The sequence below is a fragment of the Mus caroli genome, unplaced genomic scaffold, assembly GCF_978045245.1.
Source record: "Mus caroli unplaced genomic scaffold, Mus_caroli_1 scaffold_15, whole genome shotgun sequence".
Lineage (NCBI taxonomy): Eukaryota > Metazoa > Chordata > Mammalia > Rodentia > Muridae > Mus > Mus caroli.
In genome coordinates this window covers 57,260,032-57,286,701 of record NW_028227270.1, presented here as the reverse complement: position 1 = coordinate 57,286,701, position 26,670 = coordinate 57,260,032, and the positions used below count along the sequence as shown (strand labels likewise).

At 41.5% G+C, this 26,670-nt stretch overlaps 1 protein-coding gene across 11 annotated transcripts in view; it reads left to right on the top strand.

Annotated features, from left to right (window-relative positions):
• The window catches only part of Aopep (aminopeptidase O (putative)), a 322,738-nt gene that overhangs the window by 18,732 nt on the left and 277,336 nt on the right, over positions 1-26,670 (top strand). The window contains exon 1 of one of the 11 annotated variants that reach the window (XM_029468264.2): positions 9,865-10,550. The exons of the other annotated variants lie outside the window; for them this stretch is intronic. The gene's annotated coding sequence lies outside the window, so the exon portion shown is untranslated. Of the gene's footprint in view, positions 1-9,864; positions 10,551-26,670 lie in introns of those variants that run through there. 11 annotated transcript variants of the gene reach the window in all.

The window sequence follows — 26,670 nt, the reverse complement described above, 5'->3', positions numbered from 1 at the left end:
TGTGACTTCGCATGCAGGCTGTAAGCCACATGCCAGCAGGCTGCATGAGGCAGGAACTCTGAAGCCATGGTGAGGGCGAAATGTAAGTTTTCCTACGAAGAATTGTAGAATAAATTGTATCCAGCTTCTGGAAACAGTAAGGGACAAGAAAGAGCCACAAGTCATTTATTTCCCTCTTTCCTCAGTTCTCCTTGGAACAGGCTGGTAGATCTGACCTTATGTCTGGCACCACAGAGGTGTCAGGCATTAGTCACAGCTGCTTCACATGGGATCAGGTACAGGCCCTGCCTGTCCTGTGTCACCTGCTGGCTAGAGATCTTTGCAGAAGTAGCTGACCCTATGTGTGGGTTTGGGGGTGGGTGATCTGTTCAGGCAGCTCAGGGCTAAGCTCCTCTTGGAAATTGTTCTAAACCTTCCGTCACACTAGACTTCTTTCCTTCAGGGGATGATAGATGTAGGAGCCCAGGCTCTGCCTGTTACCTGGAGACAGGCCTTCAGGAGAGCTTGGCCACTCTTGCAAGAGTGTTCAAAGGATCTGTAGAGACTGTTCACCTGCTTATCAGACATTGACTTCTCCATTCAGAGCATGACAGAATTTCTACACCAGAAATCTGAAGGGAAGACATCATCCCAGGCCCTTTTTTTCGTTTCTGAGGAAGCCAACTGCTTTTGACTCCCCTAACTACCCAATCCATGCTCTCTCTTACAGCCTTTGATCCTTGCCATGATTTAGGGAACAGAGTCCACCTATGCTTGGCTGAAAAGCACTTTTCTGGGTATTTAATTTCCCTGTCACTCTTTTTTTGTTTTTATTTTCATGGGGGTGGGGGGAGGCAGGTTCTCTGTAGCCTAGGCTGGCCTAGAACTCATCATGTAGTGCAAGCTAGCCTTAACCTTAAAGAGATCCTCCTACCTCAATTCACAAGTGCTAGAATTATAGGCACCAACCACCACATCCCTCTTTATCCGTATCATTTTAAAATAATAGGTCTACATTTGATTCCAGATTAAATAATTTGTATCAGGGTTTCTCAAGTTGTATACTATGATTTTAAATTCATTATGGTGATATTACATTTATTTTAGGTCTTTTGTTTTTAATATATGGAGAAAAACAAGTTAGCAAATCCAACGTATGGTTTTATGCTTATTACTTTCTAAGGTGAAAAAAGCTGGGCTAGAGAAATGGCTCAGCAGTTAAGAGCACTGACTGCTCTTCCAGAGGTCCTGAGTTCAAATCCCAGCAACCACATGGTGGCTCACAACCATCTGTAATGAGGTCGGATGCCCTCTTCTGGTGTTTCTGAAGACAGCTACAGTGTATTTGCATATAATAAATAAATAAATAAATAAATAAATAAATAAATAAACAAATCTTTTAAAAAATCACTAGACAATTTAGTTATTAGGTAGATTTGGGTTAGAGATACTAAGAAGGCCACAGACGTGGTGAAGGTGGCAAAGTGTGGCTGACGTTTGAGGAATACTCTTTTAAACACATATGCAAGGCTATAAAGTGTTAATTTTTTTTTTAGATATTTCTCTCTCTCTTTCTGTGTGTGTGCATGCGTGCATGACTGCAGGTGCTTCTGGAGCCCAGAAGAAGGCATAGGATCTGGAGTTCACGGCTATTGTGAGTTTCCTGATATGGGTGCTGAGACTTAAACTCAGTCTTCTAGAAGAGCAGCAAGCACTCTTGTCCCCTAAGCCATCTCTCCAGCCTCTGAAGGTCATTAAAATAAATTATGAAGTTGACATGGTGTGCCATGATGGAAGGAGATAGAAACTCGGCAGCTTGGTTCATTAGCAACAAATTCAATATCTCTCCCCACCCCCACCCCCACCCCCACCCCCACCCCCACCCCCACCCCCACCCCCACCCGAAGACAAGACAGTGTTTCTCTGTGTAGCCCTGGAAGTTTTTGTAGACCATGTTGGCCTCAAACTCACAGAGATCTGCCTGCCTCTGCTTCCTGATTGCTGGGATTAAAGGTGTGTACCAGCACACCTGGCTTATGCATGTCTCTTTTAAGTACTTCTTTAAAAATACAGGCTGACAGCAGCCCTCAGCAGGAGCATGTGCATGCTGTATGAGGGCTTTGCTAATATCTGAAGGGCACATAGAGAACTCACAGCAACCTCTGTTGAAGTTGAAATGGCTACCCTGTCTGTCTGTGTCCCCTAGCCCAGCTTTGCAATCCTGTGAACTACATCTGTATAAGATCTGACTGGATCTTCACTTTAAGGTCTAGTGGCTTCAGTGCGCCTCCAGAGCTGCACAATCCTCAGCCTAAGCTGAGGACACTTTTATGACCCCAGAAGGGATCCTTGTAGCCTGTATGGTCGTTCCTTCTTTCCCTCACTCCCACTGCATGGCATCTGCTTAGTTGGTACACTGTCACTGTGGACTTGCCAGCTTAGGCATCTGTGTAGCAGAGTTAAGCAGGATGTGGCCTTTGTGTCTCACTTTGCTCTCAGCATAGTGCCTCCAAGGTTCATCTGTTCTGAGCAACCATCAGCACTTCCTTTGTATGACTGGATAACATTCCATTATGAGACTAGAACACATTGTGTATAACCAGTTATCAGATGACGAACATTTGGGTGGGCTTTACTGTTTTAAAACAAATACATTGTGGCTTTTCCACCAGACTATTCTATAATCGTGTTTTAGAGGGCTTGTGTTTGGGAGGACAAATTGGCATTTGAATCCCTATCTTTAATTTCTCTTTGCTAATAAAATGTGCTCTAAGAGTTGGAGTAGCTGATAGCACTGTGTAACAGCAGCTGTTACTAACACTGGAAATATTTCCGAGTTCTATTCCAGCTTCAGTTTCACAATTAGCTGCTTTTAAAATGAAATTTCTCACATTTCTAGAAGAGGTGATTTTACTAAAAAGGCTGATATTTTTGTCTGTATTTATAATTTTTTCTAATCTCTTAATTTTTACTGTGCTTATCCCTATAACCCAACCCTGTTACTCTATACCTGTTTCTAGTATGAATAGTTATAGACAAAAAATAAATCACATTATATCTTCTAACACAGTTTGAATGTTTTGATATTTTTATGCATCATCACAAAATTCTCTGGGTGGTTAGATGACTCTTTAACTGTCAACTCAGCTCTTTCACTTTGCAGCTGCATCAATTGACTTATATCCAAAAGATCTTTGGTGGCTGTTGAACTTGGGTCCCTGTGGGCAGACCACTTCAAAGTCTCCTTGTCTCAGCCTTGTCCTCATGACTGGGCCTACTGCTCTGCCATGAGATGGACTACTTAAGTTCTGAAGGCTTTCAAAACCATACCCTGAGAATATTGGTGTGGAGGGAGAACTGAGGTGGATTTCCAGCCTCTTTGGGTTCTCTTTTGGAAACTGGATTCATCCTTCTCATAGTTGTTAGCCAGCTGTACCTGTGCTAGGTAGAAATAGGCCTGAAGAATGGGTTTATTTCCAAATTTTTCCATTCTTTAACACCTTCACACTATCATCTGACTCCCAGAGTGCCCATTTCAGTGTCTGGTAGGAGGAATGTTTTGTGAATTGTGTTTTGTCCAGTTGGGATGCATGGAATATCTCATTATGACAGTCCATGTTTGGAGCTTGGTTCCAGCTGTAAGCTAGTGGAATGTAAGCATGATGGGATACAATGTTGCATAGTGAAGTTTTACTAGATTACATCTAAAACACACCTTTTGTCTGATAGGTGTGGGGTTTTGTCACTCCTTACATTTAGAGGTTCAGTGTCATATTCCTGGGTGGCAGGCAGTAGATGTGGTATTGAATGAATAGGAAGACAAAGATAGTGGTTGTTTGGGGTGTCTTTCAGAAGCACAGGGCTGAATGTATAGTTATGCCACAGGACTGCAGCATCAGCACTGTGGAAAATTGTACCATCTGGGTGAAAGAAAAGCAACATGTAGTCTTCAATGAAATAAAGAAAAGGATTCTTGTCACTCATCCAAGATGAGTGAGGTGACAGCTTGAGCTGCACCTGCATTCCAGATCAGCATAACATTCAGTCTACAGAATTGAGGGATCCTCTCCAGATGTGTGCCCCACATTTGTTTACTCTGGCTAGTTCCATCTACCAGAGCATCAGACTTCTCCAGCTACACCTTACTAAGATGACTCCCCCACCCCAACAGGGGTGGGGCCACCCTTGCTCCCCACCGCGCATCAGAAATCCATACTTCTCTCTGTTCCCAAGACTGGCTACTGGTTGCCCATACTTTCCTTAGCTTCTGCCTTTATTGACTTGATAGCTGCCTGCAGGTCTTGTTTGGGAACTTTAGGGCTAGTAAATGTAGAGTGGATTAGCAACTTGATGCCTTTGAAGTTGTGCTTGCCAATTCTAACGTGAGCTAGCAGCTGCTCAGACTGCAACTAGGACATCAAAGTTGGCTTCTGTGCTGGACATGAACTTCAGCAGGCCCTTCTTTCTGAATGGGCCTTCCCACAAAGGCCCCTAGAAACCTACCCATCACAAGTATGTGGTTTGCATTGTCATAGTCCTCCACGTAGGGTGATTTTCTGTTTCTATTTTTAAAATTTTCCATAAAGGCCAGGAATGGTTGTACACATTTACAATCCCAGCACTTAGGAGGTAAAGATGGGAGGGTCAGAAGTTCAAGGCCAGCCTGGGGTATAAGAGATGTTGATTAAAACAAACAACAGCAACAAAAAGAGTTGGTAGAGTGTTTGCGAGTATTCACAGAACCCTGACTTAAATTCTCAGTACTGTACAAATGAGATGTGGGGCCTATGCTTATAATCCCAACACTGGAGAGGTGGAGACAGGAGGATCAGAACTTGAGGCCATGAGCTCACATTGCCTCCATCGATTTAATTATTAGCTATGTGACCTTAGGCAGGATGTAGAGTTCCTGTGCTGTAGGTCTCATACTTGTAAGACTAAGGATTGTACTGACATCATAGTTACTGTAAATGCAAAGTGAGTTAAGGTAGTCAAATGATTAGAGCAAAGCCTAGTACCTTGATGAGGTTGAATGGCAGATGTTATCAGTGCTTTTAAGAGGCAAGTTTAGTAGAGAAGACGTGTTTCTCTGTGAGGTTAGGAGGATGATACTGTGGCTAGAGGAGAGCCTGCCACATTCAGATATATGGTTGATTAGATAGGCTTTGAATGTCAAAGTTTGGGTTTTTTTTTTTTCTTTAAAATAAGGTAATATATTCTTTCTTTACTTCTCCCTCTCCTTTTGATATAGAACTGGTTTGCTTGAGGATCTTAGCCTTAGGGATGTGGAAGAGAAGAAAGACTGCGTACAAGCTGTAAACTTGGAACAGATTAAAACAGCACTAAGGTAGAACAGCCCCCAAATTTTCATAGCTTAGTAAAGATCACAGCCAGACAATCTGAGTTACATCCCCAGGAACCGCATGGTAGTAGGAGTAGGAGACCCCAGAAGTTGTCTTGTCTTGTTAGGTGTGTGTATGGTGTTCACAGGTGTGGTGTGTATGATCCCCACAACAATTAATATTTTTAAGGTACTATTTTTTGCTTGCTGAATGTCCCCCAGAGTTCAGGTAGAGCATCCAGTCTGTTGGTTCATACTTCTAAAAGAGCAGGGTCAAACTCCCACAATTTCATGCCAGGCCTTGAATTTAGCTGGCAGATACCTTCAGTCTCCAAATTGGCACCTAGAAAAACCACAGGAAAGTATCCAATCTCAGGAGCCCAAGGATGCAGGCCTCCATGGGGAGGAAGAAGTGGTGTCATCCCACACAGGTGCTCAGGATGGTTTGAGTTGGTCTCGGTATGAGCATCACTGCATCCAGTGTAGATGAGCTGGATAAGAGAAGCTGAGACAGTAGAACTGAAAAGGGAGGAAATGTGACAAGACAACAGAAATTTGAAAGCCGCCATGTTTAAGGGTATAATAAGAAATTCATGGACCACCCTTGGTGCAGCCTCTGATGCTGTAGGCCCTTGAGGTCTGGTATTATGGGTGCCTGGCTCATAAGTATTAAAGTAGGTTGAGAGTTAGTAGAGGGGCTGTGCCCATCTCCTTTCCAGAACTCATCTTTCCCCCTTTATGGTTGGGAGACGAACCTTTGGTTCTCTTTGCTTCTGCAATGAAAATCATGAGCTTTCTATGTGACCTTCATACAGACAGTATGTCCTGAACACCTTAGTGGGTAAGAGGGAACATTCTAGAGTCTGGTGCTTTACTCAAATGATCCTGGGCCTGTATCTCCAAGATTCTACCTTTCCCTTGCCCATGAAGTAACACTATTAGGGACTGCAGAAGATAGTTCTCCCAAGGAAGACATAATGGGGTATGGAGTTGGGGATTGCATGGCTAAAAGCAGCGTACTTTTGGCAATTTAACTCTTTCTTTAGAAGAGTTGTGGCTATTCTGTGGCCACAAGCCAATGGCTTCTGGCAATTTAAATCCTGATGATAATAGCATCAGGAGATTAAGAAAAAAGGCACCAGAGACAGCTTAAACATCTAACACCAGAGATTACCAGATGGCAAAAGGCAACCATAGAATATTATTAACAGAAAGTGGTCTTCACTTGGTATCATCGGAACCCAGTACTCCCACCACAGTGAGTCCTGGATACCCCAACACAACTGAAAAGCAGGATTTGGATTTTAAATCATATCTCGTGATGCTGGTAGAGGACTTTAAGAAGGGCATTAATAACTCACCTAAAGAAATAAAGGAGAACACTGCTAAACAGGTAAAAGTACTTAAAGAGGAAGCTCAAAAATCCCTTAAAGAATGACAAGAAAACACAACCAAACAGGTGATGGAATTGAACAAAAACATCCAAGATCTAAAAATGGAAGTAGAAACAATAAAGGAAACCCAAAAGGAGACAACTCTGGAGATAGAAATCCTAGAAAAGAGATCAGGAACCATAGATGGTGTTTTGCTAGGGCAAACATGTGAAGGAGTGTTTCACTGAAGCTGACACAGGTGAAAGGATGTTTTGCTAAAGCAAGCATGTGAAAGGACATGTGATGAAGGATTCTTCGCTAATGGCACACATGTATTGGTCCACCTTACATACATTATGAGCTTCATTTGTTGGGACTCCATAGAGAGAAACACATAAAAAAAAAAATTCTGGTAATGGCTTTTTGCAGCTTCCTTGGATTTGGCTGATTGGCAGAGTGATGTCAGTTGATACAGACTCGCCTGGAGTTTTGCTAAATCAGACTCATATGCTGAGGTGAGACACAGGTGAGGCAAGACCCGTGGAGGACATGTGATATTTGGGGGGAGTATAAAGGGAACTCAACGGACTGTTAGAAGGGCTTGCTTGTAGATACAATGCTTCTTTGTCTCTTGTCTTCGCTGATCTTTCTTTGGTGAGAGAGGCACAGCTAAGAAGAACTGGCATTCCTGGATCCTAATCCCTCCTGCCAACTTGGCTGAGGCCTAGCTGTCTCTGCTAGATCATGCCACCTCTGCTGACTCGTGTTTGCCCCGACTCTACCAAGCTGGACTGCTGGTATATTCGTGAAGTATTTGCTAGTGGATGGAGCTGCCGCAGACCTGTAAACTGAACTGCTCATTTCTATACAGTGCAGATGGGTTTGCTCCAAAGAAGCATTTCTAAACAGCTCCACTTCCCCTGTATCCTAATAACCTTTCTTTTCCACTACCTCTGGTGGGTGGTGGGCTAGAAGGGAGGTTAAAGCATCATTTAAAGTAGGCTTTAAAAAAATTAAAGTTACAATGGATGAAAGCAATATGGAGTTTGTAGTGTTAAGCTGGACCCTTCAATACATACATGTGTGTGTGTGTGTGTGTGTGTGTGTGTGTACATTTATTTGGTGGATGGAGCAAAGCCCTCAAAGCCACACTTTATTTGTTCTCTCTGACCTTTTAATACCTTCTTAGAGAAAAGTTCTTTATAAAATTACCTTATAAATAAAATGTTACACAAAAGGGAAGTTCAAGAAGGATGTCAATACTAAGTTCAAATCAGTGTTTCATTCTATAAGCTCATTATAAACTCAAAGCAGCAGTTTCACATGGCCTTGCTTTATCATAGTGCATACCTATGGTTTTATCCTTGGACCTGGCCTACAATGAATGTTTTTCCTTGATCACAAATCTGTCCCAAGCCTCTCTCTCTTCTTAGTGTATTTATTGTATTCCTTATGATGCAGCCTTTACTTACTATTCTATGAGGAGGGGGCATATTCTATTCTTGATTCTAGCTATATTATATCTTTCGGACAAAAAACTAAAACCATCTCCTTAAACTTTCTTCTTAAAATTATTTGAATCAAATCAGGAAGTTAGTAAAGCCATTAATTCATCTAAACAGCATTAATTCATCCAAGTTCATCTTTATGTTGATCTGCAGGAAATTTGCCTAATAGGGTGGGCTAATGCCCAGGAATCACTAGGCTATGTAATAATGACAAGAAGGGCACATCAGCAGTGAGAAGCAATCCTGGGAGGAAGTCTCTGGGCTGTGCCTCTCCAGATCGCACCCACTGCAGCCATGCAAGCCGGTGGGCCATCTCCAGGAAACTCGCTTGCTTGCCATAGCCTTTCCTAGATGGCTTATGTCTATAGGGAGTATGTTGAATGTACCCTAAGTTCTCTGTAATTATCAATTATTTTTCTTTTAAGTAGACCATCTATAATGTATGGTTTCAGTGCTCTCTGCTAGGTTTGTCCTTTCTTTCTTTCTTTTTTTTAAATTGGATATTTTCTTCATTTACATTTCAAATGCTATCCCAAAAGTCCCCTATACCCTCCCCCATGCCCTGCTCCCCTACCCACCCACTCCCACTTCTTGGCCCTGGCTTTCCCCTGTACTGGGGCATATAAAGTTTGCTAGACCAAGGGTCCTCTCTTCCCAATGATGGCCAACTAGACCATCTTCTGCTACATATGCAGCTAGAGACACGAGTTCTGAGGTTTGGCCTTTCCCTTTTTCCCATAGACTCACTTTATTTCTTAACTGGCAAGTAAAATTATCTGTCTGTATAAGGGAGATTTGGCACTCTGTGGGCATGTCTTTAACAGTTTTCACATCAAAAGATTATTTTCTAATTTTAAAATATAAATATTTCATGTGAAATATTAGAAACCCAGTATGTCATCCGCTGTTTTTAATGTCTGATAGTGCTAGGAAATAAATACATCAGTGTTTGTCACAGCATGTCTAAGAAATCAGAGGCTGCAGTTGAGTGATTGGTCCACCTCTGCAGCAGGTATAGGTCTTAATAATGAAGTGGAAGAATGAAGGCTCCTTCCCTCTCTAACTTTGGAGCCTTCCTCACAGGAGTATTTTCTGACCACTCCACTGTAATCCATTTTAAGTAGCATGCTACAGAACTGAAATGTGCTCTACCTCACAAGCATGATTACAATCAAAGGGATTTAAAATAGATGGAAATCACTTATAGCCTGGTCTTTGCAAGTCAGGACTTCTGATACCATGAGCACAAGCATACCAGGCAAAGAGGAATGCCCTTCTTGTGCATAGCTGTGATCAGAGTATCCAGAAAAAACAGACTAATATCAGACGAGTCTTGTGTTTCAGCAGAACTCAGGGTCAGCTTGTGCTAGTGGGGATAAGACACACTTGGCTTTCGTGTTCAGTTCCCAGACTTCTCCCCAACCCTTAACTGGTTGTCATGTTGTAAAGTCAAGGCTACCTGAAAGTGATCACCTCCTGACCCTGGTACAGGCTTGACTCTGCCCAGGCTCCTTCTTCTTCCTCATATGTACTTTCTGAAATTCCCAGGACAGTCAAAGCTCTGCTTGGTTTTTACCTCTTGCTTACCTTTTTTTTTTTTTTTTTTTTTTTTTTTTTTTTTTTTGCAGATACATCACAATGGGGTCTTTCACACATGGTTGAGAACTGCATGCAAACATCACTGTGCTTCCTGAGAGCTGTGACTTTAACAAGGGAGTCAGCACAGTTCTTACAGCTCTTAACCCATGTGGGCTCAGAGATTGATTGAGAAGTTGACATGTTACCACATGTGGTAATCCTGCAAAGTGCTACATATTTTCATTTATAGTTAAGGGAATAAAGCGAAATCCCCCTTTGACTACATTTCCTGCATTATTTACTCAGTGATAAATGGAATTGCCTCATGAGTCTGAGTTCTGCAATGAAAGGCCCTATTATAGTTTATACACATGTTGGGGCGTGATTTGAGTTACAGCTCCAGGGGGATTTAAATTCTGAATATCCTGGTCGTTTTGGACACACAGTTTTCTGTGTTTCAACACTGTAAAAGAAAATAAAGAACAAAGGGTGAAGGTTTGTGTTGTAGTGCTACAACACAATTCAAGTGAACGCAGCCTGAATAAATACCAAAGTTAAAACTGTCCCCGAGTTGGTGACAGTCCCATGTCAACTCATGTCAGCTGTTCTAAGTACTACAGCTTCAAAATACACTGACTCTGTAAGGACACCAGTGACCAGTATCCCCATACCAGGGAGGCAGGAAAGAGCTGCAAAGGTCAAAGGGCCTTTTCCTCAGCAGGGCACCTCATCCAAGCCAGTGTTCCTGGAACTTCCTGGAGGAGGGAGGAGGTATGTATTCTAGAGGGAGTATTAATCTTGTATTTGTTTTAAGTTAATAGGAAATTTCTATTTTGAGTAAAGTAAATATTAAATTATACTCTACCTATACACAGTCTTGATGATCATCAAGACTAGGCTGCCATCTTGACAATTATAGGAGGAGGGCACAATAGTTGGCAGTATAAGGTTTAGCACAGATATACTTGAGGGAGCTTGCCTCTCCATTTAGCACTTCAAAGCTAGACTAGCCCCATTTTCTGAGGGCGCCTTGTGTATGAGAAGTCAGTATGGAATGTATCAGGCTCCGTGTGTGGACTGTATTATTTTGTTCTTGCTACTTATAAGATTTTTTTTTCTTTTTCTTTTTCCCAGTTTGACAATGTTGTAGTTTGATTGGCTTCCTTTCGATTTATTATGCTTGCCCTTATTAGATTCTTTGATCTTTAAGTTTATGTTTCACCTTATTTGGAAGATTTTACTCTTTTTGAGACAAGGCCTCCCTGTTGTGGAAGGCTGGCCCTGAGCTCCTATCTCCTGCCTTACCCTGTTCAGTGCCCTGCCTACTGGCATGTGCCAGCACAAATGGCCACAATTTTAGAGATAAATGGTTACTTCTGAAAAAGGTGTAGGTTTACCAAAAAGTTGCACAGATAGTGAAGGGAATTACCACATAGTCATCACCAGCTTCCACTGTGTTTTCTTGTGAAATATATACTTGTTAAATTTAAAAAGATGTCTTCGTATAAGCTTTTAACTATAGTATTTCCATTAATATCCTTTTATTATTGTCTGTCCTAGCACACTTTACATCAGACACCTCCATTCTGTAACTGTCTCACCCATGCAATTCAGAGTCCTGATGCTCTCCAGTACTGGCCAGATGTCTTTAGGATGTCTGCCATTGTGAACATACGTGTTAGTTTCTCATGCTCAGGGAAGGATGGATTTGGTTGATCTGCAGGTCTGAGAAAGGAGCTGATAGGAGGTTACCCTTCAGAATGGGCTTCTTTAGGTAAGGAGACCCACAGCAAGAAAGGCCCCTGGATTAAGTCTGGAGCTAGGAGAGCAGTGGGGAGGAGATAAAACAGAGAGCAGAGCATGGTGTTAAAGAGAGACAGAAATTTTCTTCAAACTTGGAGAGGCGCTCCATCAGGAGAGACTGTCACTGTGTTAAAACATGACAGCACTTGAAGGGAAGGAAGGACCCTCTGCTTTTCCCCATGAAGAAGGGGGTTTTAGACTTTTACATGTTCCAGAGAGTGGCTGGAAGTTTTATAGCACATAATTCAGCCTGGCTTAGCCTACATGCTAAGGCAGGTACTGGGTAAGAGTGTAAGTTTATCCTGCAATAGCAAGGTATGGGGAGTCTACCTGGGCTTGTTCACAGTTGAATGTGGGAGGAAAAAAACTACTAGAGATGGGAGAGAGGCTACAGTGGGTGTGGCCTGGTTTCTGAGAGGAAGGAAGACAGCCTGAGAGTCTGCCATCTAACACAAAGTGCCCTTCTCACTGCATCCTGTCAGGGTGTGAGGTGATGCCTGATACCTTAGCACTGGTGATGTTGAACTTGGCAGTGTGAAGACTTTTGGGTTTCTCTATCAAGAACACCAGTTTTACTTTTCTATTCCCTAGTGTTTGCCAGGTTCTGTTCATCCAGCCAGTCAGCCTTGGGTTTATATGAGAAGAGACTCATAGGTGGCAATCTTGCTCTCTCAGTTCTAACCCAGGATCACCACCACTACTTCTTGCTCCCCTTGGTCCAGCCTTTAGGAGCTCTGCAGGCTGGGTCCTGTCCCTTTCTGTCCCTCCCTCCTTCCTTCCCCTGGAAGATGCTGTGGTGGCCAACTTTGTTTGTCATTTTGACTACATTTGGAATAAACTGACACCCTCTAGGCTCATCTTGTGTTTCCTTGCCCTGTCCTAGAAGCATATGTCTGTCTGAGGAACCTGGTTCCTTTTACTGGGAAGTAGTAGGTGAAGTCAAGTCTCAGAGCTGGTTGCCGTCTGCTTAACCGTTCTTTTGTTTACAGTGTTTTGTTCTCTCATTTTGTTTTACTGGCCCTTTTTAAATTCAAATCCTGTTGCTGTTTAACCTTTGATTTCTAACTAAAGGGACCTGCACTGCTGTGTTCATTCCTTCAACATTTTTCCTGTCTTTCAGATTGTGTAACTGTTTACCTAGTTATCTTTCCCTACTCTTTCCTTTGATTCTCTAAGCAGCTGTTAACAACAATCCAGTGAATTATCATTTCATGTGCACGATTCTTCAGATCTAACATTTCTTTTTGTAGGGAGCAGAGGAGGTACTGAGTGGATGTATATTATTGACTTGGACAAAGACATGTCAAGGACCAAGACCTCAGACCCATGGGAAATTGGCAAAGCCTTTCCCCATATGTATGGGTCAGGGTTAAAGTTGGCACATTGCCTTCTTCCTCTGGTACAAGTATGAATCTTTACATTTGATTGACCAGTGTAAGCAAAAGCTAGCAATGACAGATTCTTCATTGTGAGACTGCTTATCTACAGAGACCTTCTACCAGACTAACCCCTACCCACTGTGCTGACATTATGTTCCAGGTTATGGATTGTTGTGCTAGTGGGCATGGCTCCATCAGAGCACACAGATCACTGACCCCAGCTTTTTTGTGTGTGTGTCTGCGTTCTTTCTTTGTGCCCTCACTGTTCCCAGTGAAGACTCTTAAGACCTAAGCAGTGCAGGAGGTAGCATCCTTCTATTTCTTTTAACTCTAGTAATTTCTGTTTCTCCAAGTTTTCCTCTTAGTTTATTTTATCTCAGAATCTATTCCCTTAATTATAATTAAATGTGACTTTAATCCTTGTTTGTTAATGTTGATGTTTGGCCAGCACCAGCTGGTTCCCTTGATTGCTTTTTCTTTGAATGTATTCATATTTCTGTTTTTTTTTTTTTAACCTGTTGAGTACTTTGGGGCTGTGACCTATCCTTTGTAAAGACTCTGGATTCTGTTGCTCTCTGGAGAATGTTAATACTGTAAACTAGCAAGCAGTTACCTTGGATAAACCCAAACCTCCTGTAACTGCTTTCTTCGGTGGGCAGCAGTCTCAGTTTAGCTCAGTCCCATTGACCTTTGTGGAGCTGATAAGATTGCCCTGTAACATGCACAGTTCTGATATAATAGCCCAGCATAGTGGGTCATGTTTTAATATCAGCACTTAGGAAGCAGAGGCAGGCGATCCAGCAGCTAACTAGTGTACACAGTATTTCAAGCCAGGCAGATACCTAGCAAGACTTTGTCTCACAAATCCAGCCACTAGGCATCATGCAGTACAGGCTCCTGCTTTGTGGGTGTCAATTTTCTGAAGTCTGTTTTACTCTCCAGCTGTGCATTCTTGGATTCTCTAGCTAGTGAGGCATCAGGATTTCATGTAAGTTTTAGCTGCTCAGCCCATCACCAAGAAGGTAAAACCTGCTTTGGGGAGAAGAAATTTAGACTGAAACCTGGTGCCATCCTCTTCTTGTAAGTGTCAACTTCCTACACTTCACTACTTTCTTCACCTTGATGCAAGCACACATTGCTGCTGCTTTGGGGAATGTGTAAATGCTACGAGTCGAAGGTTAGGCTGATAAGAGGAGAACAGTAACAGACAAATGCAAAACCAAGACTGTGCTCTGAAGATAGAATGAGAGGAAATTGCCACAGTTGGTCAGCCAGTACACGGAGACGAAAGCCAAGTGACTGACATAAAGCCTGAAGCCACAAAAGGGTGGTGACTCTCAAACTCAGTGGAAAAAGAAATTTGTTCTTTCCCAATAGGGTCAAGTGAATTTGCTGCCTACCTCAGGCTGGCTGTACATGAATAGAATTCCTAAGTCCTCAGATTGAATAGCATTTCCAGTCTTAGAGAAGTAAATGAGTCCTCATCCACACATTCTAAATAACATGGTAGAGTGTCAGAGGGGACACACAGCAAATGTGTATAAAGAAATGCAAACAATAACAAAGAGGTGTTGGGATAGGACAGAGTATTGTATCCGGACTGCTAAGTGGAAATGTGTCAACCTCAGCATCTGCACCATCCTCTAATGATGATTCAGTTAAGACCTTGCACACACAGGTGTAGAAAGAATTCCCACAAGGCTCCTCCTGACTTAAAGACATGGGAAATTGATCAGATGATATTCCTAACGAGATCCTAGTGTTGTCTCCCATCTCCTGGTGCTCCTCTGCTATGTAGTCTTTTACCATTTCTGCATCTTGCTATAAATATAAAGTCCGGTTCTCTCTCCTTAGATCTTCACTGGCCTCTAATTCTCTCAAAATGATGTCTGGAACCCCAACACTGAGAGTGGAGACATTCTGTATAAAAAATTATGTCAAGAGCTGCAGAGAGGGCTCAGTGGTTAGGACTATTTGTTGCACAATCACAGAGATTATAGTTCACACCCTAGGAGCCACATAAGAAGATGGGCATGTAACTCCAGCTTTGTGGGATCTGATGCCCTTTTCTGATTTTTGTTTGTGCACAAGCATGTGCACATATTCACATACATGTACACACACTCACAGTGTCTTAGTTAGGGCTACTATTGTTGTGATAAAGCACCATGACCAACTTAGGGAGGAAAAGGTTTGTTTGGCTTACACTTGTACAGTACTATTCATCACTGAAAAAAGTCAGGACAGCAACTCAGTGCAGGAACCTGGAGGCAGGAGCTGATTCAGAGGCCATAGAGGAGTGCTGCTTACTGGCTTGCTCTCCGTGACTTGCTCAGCTAGATTTCTAACAGAACTCAGGACCACCAGCCCAGGGTAACACTATCCATAATGCGCTGAACCCTCCCCTATTAATCACTAATTAAGAAAATGCATTACAGGCTTCCCTGCAGTCTGATCATATGGAAGCAGTTTCTCAGCTGAAGTTTCCTCTTCTCAGATGATTCTGGTTTGTGCCAAGTTATATAAAACTAGCCAGCACAGGTGCTAAATCTAATGCAAAAATTATATCAGATGTGACTATTCATTATTCAGGACTAAACCTAGAAGGTAGACATATTTTCTCCCTCCCCACTCACAGCCTCACAAATGCTAGGTCTAAATTTGTCAACTTTCTGCTTCAGCTTCCTGGTTATTGATATTACAGGCATGTATCATCACACCTGGGCAACTTGTATGCGTTTTAAAACTACTGAGTGAATGAAGTTGCAGAGTGTTGACTTGATGCCTCCAGACAGCAGTATGGTTGGACTTAGAATAATAACTTCTATGAAATTATTTCATTGAATTTAACAGCATTTGGCTATGTTCCTCTAATTATATGTATCTAAGGAATTCTGCCTAGAAAGTATCTTTCAGCTGGTGAACATTTGCTGACTCTTTTTCTTTTCTTTTCTTTTATTTACATTTTTTCTTTTATTGAAAAATAGTTGTATTTATTATGTAATATATCTTGACTACGGTTTCCTTTTTCTCTACTCCTCCCAGTTCCATTCCACCTCTCCTGCCATCTGGATCCACTCCCTTTTCTGTCTCTCATTAGAACACAAACAGGCGACCTGGTTAGATAAGGGAATCGCCCAAGAATCAGTGGGGTGATCTTAGCTGTGACTCACAACATTGGGGTTATGGAACCTGAATAGGCCACCTCCTGTAGCCAGGCAGGAACCCCAGTGGAGCAATAGAGACACCAACCCACCCACAAAACTTTCAATCCCAAATTTATCCTGTCTATAGGCACGGGGAAGGGAGCAGAGACTAAGGAAATGGCCAACCAATAACCGGCCCCACTTGAGACCCATCTCATGGGCAAGCACCAAGTCCCTAACACTATTAATGATACTCTGCTATGCTTGCAGACAGGAACATGTTGTCCTCTGAGAGGATTCACACAGCAATTGACTCTGACAGATACAGACATCCACAGCCAAACAGTGGATGGAGCTTGGGGATTCTTGTGGAAGAATAGGAGGAAGGATTGTGGACTCTGAAGGGGATAGGAACTCCACAGGAAGACCAACAGAGTCAACTAACCTGGACCCTTGGGGCTCTCAGAGACTGAACCACCAACCAAAGAACATACACTGGACCTAGGCCTCCCTGCACATATATAACTGATGTGCAAATTGGTCATCATGTGGGTCCCGAACAGCTGGAGTTGGGGTTATCCCAAAAGCTGTTGCCTGTATGTGGGGTATGTTCTTCTAGCTGGGTTGCCTTGTCTGCCCCTAGTTGGAGAGGCAGTGCCTATCCTCACAGAGACTTGAAGTGCCAGGTTGGGAAATACCTGGGCAGGGATACCCACTCAGAGAGGGAAGGGTTGTGGGAGGGTGACTGGGAGGCACGCAGTGAGCCAGATATAAAGTGAGTAAGTAAAAAGATAAAATTAAATTTTAAAAAAGAAAACAAACAGGGTTCTAAAGGATAGATAAAATATAAGATAAAACAAAAAACTAACACATTAAAATTGGATAAAACTAACAGAAGGAAAAGAGCCCAAGAGAAGGCACAAGAATTAGAGACTCTGTTTGCACACTTAGGAATTACACACACACACACACCGACACATGCACTCAGAGTGTCTGGTACAGACCCATGCAGGCCTGTGTATGCTACTTCATTCTCTATGGGTTAGTTCATAGGAGCTTTGATTATGTGATTTAGAGGACCTTATTTTCCCGGTGTCCTCCACACTTGCCTCCTCATCTACAGAATTCCTGAGCCCTGAGGAGATGGATTTACAGACATATTCAGTTTGGGGCTGAGTGTTTCAAGGTCTCTCTCTGTATAATATCTCTATGGGTCTCTGCATTTGTTCCCACTTGCTGCAAGAGAAGGCTTCTCTAATAATGGCCGAGCAAGGATTGATCTATGAGTATAAATAGCAGAATGTTATTGGGAGCCTTTTTATTGTTACTTTTTAAATAAATAAATAACTGCAGTATTCATTTCGACTTAGGTCCCTGGGCTGTCTAGTCTCAGGTTCTTGGTCACCCAAGCAATGCTGGCTATGGGTTCCATTTTGTTGAATAGTCCTTAAGTCAAAGCAGATATTGGTTGGTTATTCCCACAAGCTTTGTGCCACCACTGCCCTGGCATGTTTTGCATCCAGGACAGCATTGTAGATTAAAGGGTTTGTGGCCAGGTTGGTGTTTACATTTCCCTTTTGGTGGCCTGAAGAGTATCTTCCCATAGCAAAGACAATAGGTCCTATGTAGGTGCCAGCTTGACCTCTCCATGGTCAGTGTGTTGTGTGGATGTTGTGTTCAGCAATGGGGCCTTGCTGTCTGTTTGTAGAGAGCAACCCATAGTCTTGGCAGTAGCCATGGAGCCCCTTGGTCAACAACTCAATTAGGTGTAACCTAATTCTGTTACTGGAAGCTTCATTTGATGACAAGAGATGGCCAGTTGAGGTTCTGTCTCCTCCATTAGTTGCCAATTTCATTTAGATCTCCTTCATATATGTATATATTTTAGGAAGTTTTATTGTATTTGTTTTCCATACTACCTAGTACTCAAATGGCCCTTAATTTTAGCTGTCTCTTGCCTTATTCCTGCCCTTGTTCCTCTCTCCCTCCCACTCCTTGTTTGATCCTCCTCTTCGAGTCCCAACACAACATCTATAACTATCTAGTTATTTCCTTTTCTAAATGATGTCTGCCCCCCCCCACCCCATCTCTTCCTCTATACCTGGTGTCTGTGGTTCTATGAATAGTAGCTTAGCTATCATTGAGTTAATGGCTAATATCCACATATAGGCAAAAACATCCATGTCTGTCTTCTGGGTCTAGGATAACTCACTCAGGATTTTTTTTCTAGTTTTTTCATTAACCTGTGAATTTCATGGTTTCACTTTTTGAATAATAACTGAGTAAATACTCCATTGAATAAGTGTGCCACATTTTCTTTATCCAATTCTTCTGTTGAGGGGCATCTAAATTGTTTCTAATTTCTGGTTATTATGAATAAAGCAGCAATGAACATGAATGAGCAAGTATGTCTGTGGTAGGATAGAGTGGCCTTTGGGTACATACCTAAGAATAGTATAGCTGGGTCTTGAGATAGATTGAATCCACCTTTCTGAGGAACTGCCACACTGATCTTCACAGTGGCTATACAAGTTTATGCTTCTACAGTAATGGAAAGTAGTTCTTGTTTTACATCCTCCCTAACATGAGCTGTCACTTGTTTTATTGATTTTAAACATTTTGACAGGTATAAGATGGAATCTCAAAGTGGTTTTCATTTGTATTTCCCTGTTGGGCTTAGAATGTTGAACATTTAAGTGTTTCTCATCCATTTGAGTTTCCTCTTTTGAGACATCTATTTAGATCTGTTTAGATATATACACATACATACATTTAAAGGACAACATTTAGTTGAGGATGGCTTACAGGTTCAGAGGGTTATCCGTTATCATCAGGTGGGAAGCATGGCATCATCCCATCAGGCCAGGCAAGCATGGTGCTGGAGGTGCTGACAGTTCTACATCCTTTCTTTTCCTTTTTGGGGGCTTGGGAGAGAGTGTTCACTGTAGCTGTCTTCAGACACACCAGAAGCGGGCATCAGATCCCGTTACAGATGGTTGTGAGCCACCATGTGGTTGCTGGGAATTGAACTCAGGACCTCTGGAAGAGCAGTCAGTGCTCTTAACCCCTGAGCCATCTCTCCAGCCCTCTTTATATACTTTTAATATTAGTCCTCTGTAAGGTGTGTAGTGGGTAAAAATCACTTCACACACTGTAGGCTGTTGCTCCGTCTGAATGGCAGTGTCCATTCTCCATGCAGAAGCTTCTCAGTTTCAGGAGGTCCTGTGGATTCATTGTTGATCTTAGTGTCTGCACTAATGCTGTTCTGTTCAGAAGCCATCTCCTTTGTCAATGAGTGTAAGGCTGTTCCCACTTTCTCTTCTGTATCTGATTTTATGTTGAGGTCTTAGTCCATTTGGAGTTGAGTTTTGTGTAGGGCGGTAAGTATGGATCTATTTAGATCTTCTACATGTAACCATCCAGCTTCACCAGCACCATTTTTGAAGATGCTGTCTTTTTCAGTGGGTATATCTGGATTCTTTATCAAAAATCAAGTGTCCCATATGTCATAGTTAGCATCTTATTGCTGTGAGGAGAAACCAAGGCCAAGGCAACTCTTACAAAGGCGAATATTTAATTAGAGCTGGCTTACAGTTTCAGAGTTTAGTCCATCATTATCATCATGGTGGAATGCATGGCAGCATGCATGCAGACATGTAGAGAAGGAGCCAAGAGTTCTACATCTTGATCTGAAGGCAGCCAGAAGGAGACTTGAATTCCACACTGGGCAGAGCTTGAGCATAGGATACCTCAAAGCACCACCTCCACAATGACACACTTCCTCTAACAAGGCCACATCTCCTCCAATAAGGCCACACCTAATAATGCCACTCCTTATGGCCAAGTATTCAAACACATGAATCTATGAGGTCCATACTTTTTCAGATTTATATCTGGTTCTTCAATTTAATTCCATTGATCAATGAGTCTGTTTTTGTGCCAATACCAATGCTTATTTATTATATAATTTGTGTAATTTACAATCTGTAGTGCACTTTGAAATCAGGGATGGTGATACCTCTCCAAGTTCTTTTACTATTCAGGATTGTTTAGCTATCTTGTTGTTTTCTGTGTTTCCATTTGAAGCTGAAAATTGTCCCTTCAAGTTCTGTGAAGAATTGTATTGGAAATTGCACTGAATCTGTAGATCACTTTTGGTAGGATGGCCACTTTTACTATGTGAATTCTACTGACCCATGAACATGGGAGATCTTTTTCATTTTCTGATATCTTCAATGTCTTTCTTCAGTGTCTTAAAGTTTTTAATCATACAGATCATTCGCTTGCTTAGTTACAGTTACCGCAACATACTTTATATTATTGGAGGCTATGGTAAAGGGTGTTGTTTCTGTGGTTTCTTTCACAGTTGTTTTGTCATTTGTATATAGGAAGGATACCAATTTTTGTGAGTTGATTTTGTCCAGCTACTTGGTGAAAATGTTTATCAACTATAGGAGTTCCCTGTTAGTTTTTTTTTTTAAAGTCACCTATGTATACTATCATATCATCTACAAATAAAGATACTTTGATTTCTTCCTTTCCAATTCATATCCCCTTGATTTCCTTCCATTGTCTCATTGCTCTAGCTAGAATTTCAAGTACTGTATTGAATAGGTATGAAGAAAGTGGACAGCCTTGTCTTGCTCCTAATTCAAGTGGAATTCACTTGAGTTTCTTCTCTTCATTTAAGTCGATGTTGGCTTTGGGCTTGCTGTAAACTGCCTTTATCAAATTGAGGGCATGTCTGTTGTGTCCCTAACCTCTCTAAGAATTTCATCATGAAGGAAGGTTGGATTTTGTCAAAGGCCTTTTCTGCATCTAATGAGATGATCCCGTGGTTTTTGCCTTTTGTTTGTTTATGTGGTGGATTTCATTTATTGAGTTGCTTATGTTGAACCATCCCTACATTTCTGAGAAGATGTGTCCTTGAATTCTGTTTGCAAGTATTTTATTGAGAATTTTGCATCTACGTTCATAAAAATCATCTATAATTCTTTCTTTTTTGGGTAACTTTATATAGTTTGGGTGATAGGGTAACTGTGGCCTCATAAAATGAACTGGACAATATTTCTTCTGTTTCAATTTTGTATAATAATTTGAGGAGTACTAGTATTAACCTGTATTGGAAATTCTGGTAGAATTCTGTGCTAAAACTATCTGCCCCTGGATTTTTGTTGTTTGGGGGCGTCTTTTAATGACTGCTTTTATTTCACTAGGGGTTATAGTTCTGTTTAAATTGCTTATCTGATCTTGCTTTATCTTTGGTGAGTGGTACCTATTGAGAAAAAGTATATATATATTTAGATTTTTCAATTTGGTGGAATATGGATTTTAAAACTACGATTCTCTGAATTTCTTCAGTGTCTGTTATGTTCCCCCCCTTTCATTTCTAATTTTGTTCATTTGGTTTTTAGTTAATTTCTCTATTTCACTGTTTGTGTATGTGTGTGTGTGTTGTTTTGTTTCTATGTTATTGATTTCAGCCCTGAGTTTGATTATTTCTTACAATCTCTCCTCCTTTGTTACTGTGACTTCTTCTTTTTGTACTAGAGCTTGCAGGTGTGCTATTTTGATAGTATGAGATTTCTTCAGATTTTTGGGGGTGTTTTTGTTTTTGTTTTTATGTAGGTACTTAGAGCTATGAACTTGTCTCTTAAAACTGCTTTCCTTGTGTCCTGTAAGTTTAGTGTGTTATGTATATTTTCATTCAATTCTAGAAAGTCTAGTTTCTTTCTCAATTTCTGTCTTGACCAATCTTTCATTCCATAGTGAATTGTTCAGTTTTCATGAGTTTGTACTCTTCCTGTTGTTTCTGTTAACAACCAGCTTTGATTTGTGATGATCAGATAAGATAAAGGGTTTTATTTCAGTTTTCTTGTATCTGTTGAGACTTTGTGTCTGTGTCTGTGGTCAATTATGGAGAAAATTCTGTGAGGTACAGAGAAGAAGGTCTATTCTTTTATGGTTGGGTAAAATGTTCTATAAATATCTGTTAATTCCCATTGGTTTATGACATCACTTAGCTCTAGCATTTCTCTAGTCTAGATAATTTGTCTTTTTGTAAGAGTGTGGTTTTGAAGTATCCCACTATCAGTGTGTGAGGGCCAGTGTGTGATGTAAACTGTCATAGTGTTTTGTTTAAGAATGTTGTGCCCTTTTGTTTAGTGCACAGATGTTAAGGATTGCAATGCTGAGCTGGGAAGTGGCCCTCGCCTTTAATCCCAGCACCTGGGAGGCAGAGGCAGGTGTATCTCTTATGTTTGAGGACAGCCTGGGCTACAGCTTGAGTTCCAGGACACCTAGGGCTACAAAGAGAGACCTTATGTTTAAAAAAACAAAAAACAAAAATTAAACATTGCAATGTTCTCCTGGTTTTTAAAGTATGTAGTGCCCTTCTTTGTCTCTTCAGCTTAGTTTTGATTTGAGGTCTACTTTGTCAGATATTAAAATGGCTACACCAGCTTGCTCCTCACAGTCATTTGCTTAGAGCTTGCTGACAGGAGCCTGATATAGCTGTCTCTTGAGAGGCTCTGACAGTGCCTGACAAATACAGAAGTGGATGCTCACAGCCATCCATTGGATGGAGCATAGGGTTCCCAATGAAGGAGCTAGAGAAAGTACCCAAGGAGCTGAAGGGGTTTGCAGCCCCATAGGAGGAACAACAATATGAACTAACCAATATCTCCAGAGATCCCTGGGACTAAACCACCAACCAAAGAAAGCACATGGGCCTCATGGCTCTAGCTGCTTATGTAGCAGAGGATAGCCTAGTCGATCATCAATAGGAGGAGAGTTCCTTGATCCTGTGAAGATTCTATGCCCCAGTATAGGGGAATGCCAGGGCCAGGAAGCAGGACTGGGTGGGTTGGAGAACAGGGGAAGGGGGAAAGGAATAGGGGGTTTGGGGAGGGGAAACTAGGGAAGGGGATAACATTTGAAATGTAAATAAAGAAAATATCTAATAAAAAATATATTAAAAAGAAAAGAATATATTTTTCTATGCTTTCACCCTGAAGTGATTACTATTCTTGATGTTAAAGTATGTTTTTTTTGGATGGAGCAGAAGGATGGATCTTGTTATTGTGTCCATTCTGTTATATTGTGTATTTTTATGGGGAAATTGAGACCATTGATAATGACAGATATTAATGAGCAGTATTTGTTGATTCCTGTTATTTTGTTGTTGTCGCTGTGGTGGGGATGGTTGTGTGTGTGTGTGTGTGTATGTGTGTGTGTGTGTATAACACATCCCATGTGTGGAGATGAGAGGACAAGTTCCAGAAGTGAGTTTTCGCTTTTCCCCTTGTTAAGGCAGGGTATATCTGTATTTTACAGTATATTTCCAGTTTATATGATCCTTGAGCTTCAGGATGATTTGTTTATTTATTTGCTTCCACTCCTTATCTCACTTCAGAAATTCTGGGATTACAAATGTGCCTATTGCATCCAACTTTTTACAAGATTCTGGGAGTTAAACTTAGGTCATTAAGATTAATTTACCTATGTTGATTTACTAGCCTGGGATTATTTATTCCCTGTGTTTCCTTGGGCTGGTTAACCTTTTTAGGTTGGAGTTTTCCTCCTAGTGTCTTCTGTAGAGCTGGATTTGTAAATAAGCATTCCTTAAATTTAGTTTGGTCATGGAATGTCTTGTTTTCTTCATCCATTGTGATTGACTGTTTTGCTGAGTGGTGTAGTGGTTTGGGTAGCATCCATGGTCTCTTAGAGTCTGTAGAACATCTGTCCAGACCCTTCTGGTTTTTAGAGTCTCCACTGAGAAGTCAGGTATTATTCTAATGTCTGTCCTTAAGTTACTTGATCTTTTTCTCTTGTCTTGTGTCTATTTGGTGCTTTCATGCTTCTACCTTGATAGGCCTCTCCTTTTTTAGGTTAGGGAATTTTTTTCTATGATTTTGTTAAAAATATTTTCTTTACCCTTGACCTGGGTTTCTTTTCCTTCCTCATTCCTATTAGTCTTAAATGTTGTCTTCTTTTAGTGGCCCAGATTTACTGGATGTTTTGTAACTGGAGTTTTTTAGATTTAACATTTTCTTTGACCAAGGTATCCATTTCTTCTCTTGTATCTTCAATGCTTGAGAGTCTCTCTTCCATCTCCTGTATTCTGTTGCTGAGGTTCCTGTTTAAGCTCTTAAATTTTGCTTTTCCAGATTTCTCTCAGTTTGGGTTTTCTATATTGACTCTATTTCTCTCTCTCTCTCTCTCTCTCTCTCTCTCTCTCTCTCTTTGCTTTCTTTTTTGCTTTATTGGATATTTTCTTTATTTTATTTCCACTTTCATATCTTGAACTGTTTTATTCGTCTCCTTTTACTGTTTGTGTTTTCATGGGTTTCTTTAATTTTTTTTTTTACTTGTTCTCTAAGGACCTCTTCTTATTCATAAAGGCTGTTTTAAGGTCTTTTCTTGGGTTTCAGCTATGTTGCCATAGTCAGGATCTTCTGTGGGAGAGTTGCTGGGCTCTAGTGGAACTATGCTGTCCTGGCTGTTACTGATTATGCTTTTATGCTGGTGTGTTTGCATCTGCATCTGGGTTTGGAATGATTATAGGTCTAGGTGTTGATGTCTGGTCTTGTCTTTGTTGGATGGATATTTTGTTCCTCGTTTTCTGTGGCCATCTCTGGTTCTTAGAAAGATGTGGTAGCTATGTGTTTCCTGGCAGGAAATTCTTCTGAAATCCTGATAGGTGTTACCACTATCCAATTAGGCTTCCAATTAGGAGAGGGAGGTTAGAAGTGGAAGATCTGTGTGGTCCACAGGAGATGGGGGTGGGAGATGGTAGGCCCCAGCAGGTGATCTGCTGCAGAACTAGGGATACATTTTTAGGGATTGGATTTGGAGGAGTCAGAGGGAGAGATGAAGTCCTGCAGTTAGATTACCTGCTTACCTGGTTGGAGTCATGTTTGCTGAATCGTAAAGAGCAAACACACCTGGGTAAGCTAAGGATGTCTTTCTCTGAGAGCTAGCAGCTTGCAGAGTGAAAGCTAGAGCACACCTCTCACCGTGTGCAGTGCAGAAGGGTGAACATAATCAGGATTTTCTCCTTTGGGCCTGAATCAATTGCAAGAGAAAAAATGATGTGGAAAAGATGTGGCATGAAGGAGGTGTAGGTGTGTCCTAGAAAACATGGTCAGCCTGGAGGAGGTTTGTCAGCGGACGATTTTACTAGACTGTAGAATTATGTAAACCAGACCTGTTCTATAAATAACTATATGTTAAATCCACAAGTGTGTCCAGTCTCAGATTCACAATTAGTCGGTGCTCTCCACCCAACATAGCCATGAACCTGAAATGAATCAACAGTCTGAGGTATATATGGCACAGTATATATAAAGGACTATGAGAACTGCACGTTACTCTATAGCTTGGAAGGAGTATGGAATATGTCAAAGGAGGCTGTCTCAGACCTTACTGTAGGGAGCAGGGCAGCCTCTCTCTTCTGATGCATTGCTTTAGCTGTGCACAAATCCCCTGGAGCCTTTCAAGGGTGTTGGAACACAAAGCATGCATGCTTGAGAGGCTGTAGTGGGTAGCTGAGGAAAACTAACCATAGGTTTTGATAGAGACGTAGGCTTTTCCGTGTTATAGCTTATGACAGCAAGTGGAAAATGCTTCAGTGAGGCAGGCTGGCACTTAAAATCAGAGCACAGTAATAGACATAAGTGCTGAAGTCAACAGGCTTCTTAGAAGTATGGTTGCCATCTGCTGAGAAAGCCTTTCAGTGGCCACAGACATGCATTTGCAACCACAGCCAGTTCATTTTTTCCTTGAATGTGGGACTGTGACCTTGATTGACGCCAGCAAGAGCTGTGTACTTCCAGAGAAGGGAGATCTAGTTCATGCAAAAATCCAACACAAGTAGGAAATAGGTGAAGGAAAACCAAGGTATGTGGGCTTATACACAGCACTCAGTTTAGGTGACAGTGCTGTTCATTATCTCCTGGGGGTGGCTTTAAATATTCTCCCCTAAAAAAGAGAGAGAGAAGAAAGAGAGAGAGAGGGGAAGGAAGGAAGGAAAAGGAATGGAAAGGAAGGGGAAGGAGGAGCGAGAAGGGGAGGGAGGAAGAGGAAGGGGAGGGGAAAAGAAAGAGGAGGGTAGGGGGAAGGAGGAGGGAGAAGCGGAAGAGACGAGAAGAGAAAGAAAAATAACCACAAGAACAACTAACCTCTGGTCTATGGATTGAAAAAGATAGGTGAAGGTATGAAGAGTCTTTGACTGATATTCAGTGATTTGGATAGTATTAATGAGGCACATGTGACCTGGAGGAATCGCTCATCAACAAAAGAGAAATGGCCAACTTTTGTGCAAAGTGCTGTGCCTCTCTGTGTCTTGTGGCTGTCAACTGTAAAACAAGAGGTGTGGATTGAGTGTGTCTAAAGAAGTTATTTTGTTTGTTTTAAAGTTCAATGAAGTAAAGACAGGTTAAAGTAGCATACAGAGCAGTAGTACATTATTACAGAGATGGAATTATGTCAAGGTTTGGTCCCTAGAACTATGTGAATCAGTAGAGGCAGTAGGGCCAGGGCTAGCTCATTTATGAAGATAGA